Source organism: Pyxicephalus adspersus, chromosome 7, assembly GCF_032062135.1.
Source record: "Pyxicephalus adspersus chromosome 7, UCB_Pads_2.0, whole genome shotgun sequence".
NCBI lineage: Eukaryota > Metazoa > Chordata > Amphibia > Anura > Pyxicephalidae > Pyxicephalus > Pyxicephalus adspersus.
The window spans coordinates 17,018,464-17,027,351 of NC_092864.1; the positions used below are offsets into that span (position 1 = coordinate 17,018,464).

Below are 8,888 nucleotides of genomic sequence, written 5' to 3' on the forward strand. Positions count from 1 at the left end.
GTATCGCTATCCCACATGGCACAATTTACATTTCCTATAAGATCGGGACCCCTATGGGTAGTGTGATAAGCCATTAAATCGGATCCACTTTATGCCTCGAGTGACAAGACATAATATGACAGAGATGACATGGAAATAGAAAAAAAATAAATAAATAAATAGGATGCTAGTTTACCGGAACAGAAAAGTTTCCCTTCCTCCCCACCCCAAGCTTTGGCTGTTTTTATTGGTTCAATGGTTTATAAACCTATGTTTTTGTTTTTTTTTGTTTTTTTTTTATTTTGAGTCTTGTTTGGCAAAAGGAAAATTTTAGAAAATGGAGGACACAGTCAGACATGAGGTGATTTTGTTAATCTGTTTAATTCTCATACAACAAGGAACGGGCACACATGATGTTATACCACTGTACTATGTCGAACTGTTGATACTTGCTATGATTTTTGTATATTGCTGATGTTTTTTACGGCCTGATCTTTGAAACAGTAACCTTGAGCCTGTTATTGTTTGTTCTCTTTTACTCTGGCTTTGTACTGTTCTGATGATATTTTGTTTATTACTTTGTACATTGTCTTTTCTGTGTCTATAAAGTTTATAAAAAAAGGAAACAATTTATCTTGGGTCATTTGATAGACTGTGGTCTGCTTTAATACCCCCCTTGCAGTTTCTTATTCTTTCATTAAATGTCCGGTAAATCATCCTGTCTTCTAAAACATTGCTGCAGAGAAGGACGGCTGCATTCTGTTGGAGAAATCCAACTCAACAGAGGATGTGCGAAAAAAACGTCAAAAGAAAATAAAATATCATCAATCATTATGCAGACATAACTATTCTTTGCAAATCCTAATTAGATTTGTTATATTTCCAGAATATAACAGGAGAAAATATAGAGTTCCAGGGGTGTTAATACTTATGCTGTGCACTGCATAAAGGATTCTTTATAGCAAAGATGATAAGCTAAATTCACCTCCTTGCTGCAGATGAACACCTGGGGTAAGGTGGATAAGTTCAGGTTTGTTGCTCAGTTTGCATCCACAGATAAAGCCAAATACAAAACCAGGGTGTTCCTCAGCCATCCTCACCTGAAATGGGACATGGTACATAGTGATAGAAAAAGTGTTACAATACAATAATTCCAACCAACCTTTGATGAGCTCAAATCCAGATGACCATCCAACTACAATATCGTTTATGGATTAGGGAGAATACTACAACAGCTGCTGTCTGCTTTTATCACTCATCAGATTAGAAAAGGGGATATAGGCAGATGACATGGAAGAATTGTTTGATTATAATTTACTTATATATTAAGATGAATTAATTGGCTATCCCTTCTAGTGTAGAGATCCATGAGCTGGCATTTGAGGTGGTGAGACTGAATACAGATCCATCCTTGATATATGTGGGTGGGGAAACAGTCAGAGGTAGGATTTATTTTTTGGAACTGGTGTGTTAAAGGTTTGGCACTTTTGGTGTAAAATGTAATTATTTGTTATAAGCAAGGTCTCATTTTCACTCTATTGTATCAGTTTTATTAAATGACCTATTTTAGGTTCTGCAAACATCACTTTATTAATACAAATGTATCATCAAGTATTGATTGTATATTTATGTTTTAATAAATATTATAAAAAAAAAAAAAAAAAGAAAAGACCTTGTGCAACATTATTTCCATTGCAGTTCATTACCATACGTTGTAACACGTATATGGATTTCATTTATTTGTAGTTATGGCACTGGTAAATTAAATATTAATTTAAATCAAATTATTATATTGAAATGTATTTATATTTACTTTCAATCAGCCATGTTAAGTAGAAAATATGATAAGGAAGACAATACACAAGAAAAGGAATATAGCTCTGGAATGTTAATGTTCAGGTTCATTACACTTGGAGCATGGGGGTTAAGGTATAGGAAGTGACATTTTCTAGGCTTCTATATTTGGAGGAGCCCAAAATATGCAGTGAATGGAGAGCTGCTAAGAATCAGTTGTCATTCTCCAGTCACATGCGGATACCAGCATATGCAGTATCTTCCCTGCCGAATAACAGTTACTAGGTAGCACTGTCACTGGATAAGATGATACATGGATAGGGTTTTACTCTGAAGATAAATAATTACCTTAGTAATTGGAATAGAGGGAAGTCCCTGGGGTGGTTGTACTGGCCTGCCATTAGAGGCAAAATTGCCAAAGGTTCAAACCTGAACCCCAGTTAAAGAAAGCTAGGACAACTGCAAGGCTTAAATGCTCATTTATACCTAGAGGTACCCTATAGCAACTTTACTTACATTACTCCTCATTCCGTAGAAGTTTTAACACTCTGACATCCCATCCATATTCCCACTTTCAAAAAGGAGGACTACTGGTCCCACAGAGATGTCAGACCCTGAAACTTCTGCACAAAGCACCTCTGGGAGAAGCTTTTTAGAAACAAATACACAGAGGGGTCTGAAGTAACAAGGTAAAGAAACTTTTTTTTACCGTTCCCTTAGGCAAAAAATAAACATTTAACCCTTACAGTTCCAAAGTTTCCGCACTACAATGGTAGCCTTCTAATCTAGAATAAGGCATTAAAAAATCTCATTGAAATGTTTGAGGACACATCCCGTAACTACTAAGAGTAGGCGGAATTCCTGCCTTCTCTTGGCTGTCACAAATACCAACAGAATTTGTACATTTTTACCCTCATACTGGTGTTTCACAGTGTTTTCAATTTCAGAAAACTTTCGATCCTCGAATATCATGAAGTCATGTTGATCAGCTAGCACCCTTAGCTGGGAAGCGACATCAAGTGTGAAGTCTTTTAATATATCCACGTGAGTCTTCAGCATGCAGATGGATGGTCCAAGCTCTGCGGCCAGCTGAAGAAGAGTTGCAGAGTCGGTAACATCGGCAGATAGACAGAGATTACTCTGCTTGCTCTCCATTGTAGCAAGGAGCCGTGCGGCTAGAGGGTGAGCCCCTAGGAGGGCAGCACGAGAGGAGTAGCTCAGAGATTTGCACTTTTTCTTGATTGAGCCAGAAGCCGGCCTACTGATCTTGTTCTCCTTGACAAACTTGCGGACTCTCTCCACCATCTCCTCTTCAACCTTCCCCAAGTGCTGCAGGCACTCCATAAGTTTCGTCAACGTGAGGACCGAATGGAGCCGGATGCCATTCTCTTTTAGCAACTCCCGACCGCCCTGCTCTCTATCCAACAAGACGACTGCATCAGACACAATTATACCCTCCTTCCTCAACATCTGGGCCGTCTCCAGGATGCTCGAGCCACTGGTGACTACATCTTTAACAATCAGGCAGGTATCTCCAGGTACAATTAACCCTTCAATAAGCGTCTTTGTTCCTGTAATAAAAAATTATAACAAATGAACAGAGATCTGAAGAAATTTACCCCAGCAGCAAAATAGGTAAAGAACTAGAAGCAGCCAGTTGCCTAAAGATAAAAAAAAAACGGCCCCAGGGATAGAACTACATCAGCAGCAGTCATGAAGCCTAACTGGATTACTGTTGTGTTTAATAAAATACTGCCTACCCTTTACTACAGTGCTGGCATATTTTATTAAATGCAATTAGGACAGATGTTTGTCTCAACATATTATTAGGCAGCATGGTGTCAGTTACTGCATAATACCCTCACTGTGAGAATCACAAAGAAAGCAAAAAAAAAAAAAATAAACCTTTATGGAGCCCAGACTGTGATGGACGCCTTCTCAGCAGGCTGAAGAGGGGCCATCACAGGGCAAAGATAACCACTTTGGTAACCCTTGCCAAACACACCTTCACAGGTTGACTGCCACCACATGCTTAGAACGGAAGCACGCACCGTTACTCTTTTGCTTCTTTAGTGTCACCCGCTGCCACTCCAGACAGGGATGTCTCAGAAATCACGATGTTTATAGTAGCGTTTCGGGTTAGCAAGTCACTATTTCTACTTGGAGCAATCAGATTCAGCTTACACTTTTTATAGGGTTTTAAAAGTAAAAAACATACAAAAGTGCATAAACAAATTATGGAAAAATAAAGACTAATCTAGGAATAATACAGAATAGCAAAACTATAGCAACAGCAAAAAAAAAAAAAAAAAGGGAAAACTGTGAAATAATACAGTAAAGTTGGTTTGACTTGTTCATGTTGCGGTGTAACTTGGTCCATGTTGCGGTGTAAAGTGCCAAGTTATCAGCCAGAGTCACTGGGCTTCCTGAAGTGCTCAAAGTGTCAGTGTCATTCTCTGTAGCAACAAGATGATGTCAGTGAGAGCTGTCTCTGCTAGACTTATATGGCTTTTTCTATCCCAACAACAGAGGTGGGACTAATACAACAATTAAATAACAGCTGGGTGGGGGCTGTCTGAAGGGCTGTGTCCACATGGGTCATGATGCTCTGTGGACACGTCCAACTTTTACAATGGGTGCTGTAAACTAGAGGTTGCTGGTTGTCAGATCAGGGAACATCTGATTAGGGGAAATTTATGATCCTGGTCTGTTAGAGAGACAATTTCCAGCTAAGACAATTTGTTTTATTTAAAGGGAAAATCAGAACTTAATATTTTCCACAATATCACACCTTACCCCAATAGGGGAGAGCATGGGAGGGAACACTCGATCTTTCCTAGCGCAACTGTCCTCCACTGGCTCGGCCCGGCGAGACAGGCCATCTGCGTTGGCATGGGTCATACCTTTTTTGTGGTGGATCATGAAGTCATACTACTGAAGAATCAGGCTCCAACGGAGCAACTTCCCATTGCCTCTGTAGTACGGTTCAGCCAACTGAGTGGGTTGTGATCAGTGATGACTGTGATGCTTCGGCCATACAAGTATGGTTGCAGCTTCTGTAGAGCCCACACAATTGCAAGGCATTCTTTTTCAATGGTGGCATATGCCGCCTCCCTAGGAAGCAATTTCCTATTAAGGTACAAAATTGGATGCTCATCTCCCACTTGTTCCACCTGGCTAAGTAGTGCACCTAAGCCATAAGAGGATCCATCGGTTTGTACTAAAAACCGTCGGGTAAAATCTGGGGCTTGAAGAACAGGAGCAAGTGCTTTCTTCAAACTTTGAAACGCTTCCCCACACTTCGGTGTCCTTTTCACAGTTCTGGGCTTTTTCTTCTGGGTTAGATCAGTCAGGGGCTTGGCCAGGGTGCCATAATGGGGTACAAACTTTTGGTAGTAACCGGCAGTTCCCAAAAATGACAAACCTATTTTTTAGTTTTGGGGGTAGGCCAAGTCATTATGGCCTCAACTTTACCTGTCTCTGGTCTCAGGGTACCACTTCCTACCCGATGACCCAGGTTCTGGACTTCAGTCATGGCAATCTGACATTTGCTAGGTTTCACTGTCAGATTGGCAGATGTGATCTTGCCCAGCACCTGTAAAAGACGATCAAGATGTTCTTCCCAGGTGTTACTGAACACCGCTATATCATCCAACTAAGCAACTGCAAATTCACCCAGTCCTTCCAATAGGTCATTTGCAAGCCTCTGAAAGGTGGTTGGTGCATTTTTCATCCCAAAAAGGCATTAGCAAAAACTCAAATAACCCAAATGGTGTGATGAAAGCAGATTTTTCACGGGCTTCCGGTGATAGATCTAAGCCAGGGGTACTGGCAAATTCCCCTATTATTGTCAGATAGTGGGCACCTGCCAGCTTATCCAACAACTCATCAATTCTAGGCATCGGGAAGGCTTTAGATGAGGTGATGGCATTAAGTTTTCTGTAGTCCACACAGAACCTGGTGGTTCGATCCTTTTTGGGGACCAAAACTACAGGGGATGCTCATGCACTGTGGGACTTCTGAATGACCCCTAATTGCAGCATCTCTGCAATTTCCTTCCACATGTCAGAGAGTACCTCCTCCAAGACACCGTAGGCCGTCTGTCTAATGGAAGAGTGCGTGCCTGTATCCACCTTGTGGACAGCAAGGTGCGTTCTCCCTGGTTTTGCAGTGAATGTGCACCTGTGCGGTGTGAACACTTTCAGCAGCTGATCCTTCTGGAGGAGGGAGAGTTGCGAGTTGGTGCTTGGCTCATTACTCACCTCCCGGGTGTCAGCTAACAAATCCAGCAATGGATCAGCGTCTTCCTGTTCAGGCTGACTGCATACAGGCATGACATAAGCTGTTCTCTCATGGTGTAATTTAAGCATATTCACATGAAATCCCTCTGCCTCCTACCACCAAGGTTTACTATGTAGGTTACCTCATTCAGCCGCTGGGCGATTGGGTACGTTCCTACCCAGGCAGCCTGCAGTTTTTCTGCCGCATTGGTAACAGAACATACACCTGCTGACCCACCTTGTAGGTCCGATCCCAGGCATTTTGACCATACCAGCGCTTTTGTTTGACCTGAGCCATGTTCTCTCAGGCCATCCCCACCAATTCCTCCATTTTATCTCAGAATTTAAGTACATCGTCCACAACAGAAACTTCTGTACCATGTACAATGCCCTCCCAGTACTCCTGAATTAAATCAAGTGGACCTCTTACTTTTCTCCCATACAGGAGTTCAAAAGGTGAAAAACCGGTGGACTCTTGAAGGACCTCTCGATGGGCAAAAAGCAGGTGAGGAAGTTATCACTCCCTGTCGTTTCCTTGTGACTCCACAGATGTCTGCAACATCTGTTTCAAGGTACCATTAAAATGTTCACACCGCCCATTTGTTTGTGGGTGATAGGGACAATATGAGTCATTTGTATTTTAGCACACAAAGCCTCCATCAGGTTAGACATGAACTGGGGGCCCTGATCGCTTGGGAGCTCAGCCAAAACTCCAACTCGGGTGAAGATTGCCAGCAGGGCACCAGCAACTTTGTCTGCTCTGAGGGAAAAAAGCGCCACAGCTTATGGATAACGGGTGGCATAGTCCACTACTGTCAAAATGTACCACGTGCCTGAACTACTGGCAATAGGTAAGGGCCCAATGATATCTACTGAAACCCTGCGAAAGGGCTCAACAATCACTGGAAGTGAATGCAAGGGGGCCCTGCGCACATCACCCACCTTGCCCACCTTTTGACAAACTGTACAGGACCGACAGTAATGAGCTATATCTGCACCCATGTTAGGCCAGAAAAAGTTTTGCTTTACCCGGGTCTTGTGAACGTCCAAGTGACCTGCAAGGGGAATTTCATGTGCAGTCTTTTAACAAATGTTCCCTAAATGTATCCGGTACAATAAGTTGCTGTCTGACCGTATCTTACTGCGTATCTTATCTTACTGCTGTCTGTTAGCAGTTCCTCTCCGTACAACTTAAGCCTTGTACTTAGCCCACTCCGGTACAGGCCTGGACGCCAAGTCTCTAAGTGACTCCAGACTTGGGTCCTCAAGCAGTGCTTGTATAAAGGCTGCACCACCGGTCACCTCTGCCTGTCCTGTGGCAAACAAGAACAGGAGGAGTGACTCTGAGGCTAATCCTACTGAATCAGAGCAAGAAGATAGGTTAGAGGAACTCTCCCCATGTTCTGATCCTGTATTCTGGGCAGCCCTTGCAGCACTATGAGTGACAGCCAACACAGGTAATACCTTGTCATCAGTGTTAGTCACAATTGGTTTTGCAATGACTACACCTTTATACATCTCATTGGCAACAGGTTCAACAATAGTTATCACATTTTCATGTACTTGGCACATGACTGCTTTGCCAATATGTTCACTTTGCCTAAATATTGGTGCACACACATCATTAATCATTTCATTATCACCTTTCTTTGGTGAATTGTTGTTTTCCAGCCCACTTCCCTCCCTCTGACCATCCCCAGGTCCCTCAGATGATGCCGCTGCATCTTTGTTCAGTATCTTGGAATGTTGGGAGGGTCCAGTTGAAGAATTCTGGATAGCTCCAGATGGTTCATAGTAGGAAATAAGAGTGCCCAATTCTGCTCCGAGCAGTACTGGTACCAGAATCTCATATGAGACGCCCACAATCTTGGTACCCTTACTGGGCTCCTAATCAATGTGAACTTCCGCAGTAGGCACAGAGGAACGGATACCCCCAACTCCAGTAAGAGTAGGATACATGTTAGGGATGATACTCTCCTTGTCGATATAAGGGTGACATCTGCGCCAGGATCCCTCAAGCCCATCAAGGTCTGGTTGTTCATAGTAACAGGTTGATGATTTTTAGTGTGACCCACTACTCCAGCAACAAGCAACACAGAAAAGGAGTTGTTAGTGGGCTGCCTTGGTGCTGTCATTTGCTTGGGTGAAGGGCAGTTGATCCTGAGGTGTCCAAATTTGCCACAGTGGAAGCACTTCCCGGTACCTGCTGAACCAAATCTGATGGTAGAAGCTGCTGGCATTGGTCGCTGCTGTGCTTGGGTCGCTGGGGCAGAAGTAGTAGATGGTGGTGATTTTCCTCCTCTCCAGGAGCTAGGAGGAGCTCTGCGATTATCAGACTTAGAAGTCTGCCAATTTGGGGGGACAGCTATGCAAAATTTGGTCCTGGATGATTAGGTCCCCTAAGTGCTCATAAGTCTCTTTTTTCAGTCCCTTGACCCACTGGCAGAAGATGGTACGTATCTGATGGACATGTTCCTTGTAGGTGTCAGTGGGCACTTAATGCAGGCACCGAAAACTCTTCTGGTAAATATCTGGGGTGAGCTTATATTTTGTAATTTTAGCGTCCTTTATGGCTTCATAGTTATCATTCATCTTAAGAGGCAATGTTACAAAAGCATCCAAAGTTTTGCCTCTCAATCCTGGGGTCAGGTAACCAGCCCACTTCTCCTGGGGTAACTGTTACTGACGACACGCTTTTGCAAAAGACTGTAGCTAGGTATCAATCTCACTGTCTTTATCCATCACTTGAATTTTAAGATCTCTCACCAGAGGATCGCTCTGCTCTGGGAAACTGGGTGACCGACCTTGACACTGTAACTGGAATTTAGCCATCTC

The 8,888-nt window shown here is 43.0% G+C and overlaps 1 protein-coding gene and 1 long non-coding RNA gene across 2 annotated transcripts in view; both read right to left on the reverse strand.

Moving 5' to 3' along the window:
* Nucleotides 1–1,156, reverse strand: part of LOC140335201 (uncharacterized) — a 3,498-nt gene extending 2,342 nt beyond the window's left edge. Inside the window, exon 1 of the long non-coding RNA XR_011921673.1 lies at nt 965–1,156. This is a non-coding gene — a long non-coding RNA (uncharacterized lncRNA). The remainder of the gene's footprint in view (nt 1–964) is intronic.
* UMPS (uridine monophosphate synthetase) overlaps nt 1–8,888 on the reverse strand; it is a 45,190-nt gene that overhangs the window by 33,485 nt on the left and 2,817 nt on the right. The gene's annotated exons all lie outside the window — the stretch shown is intronic.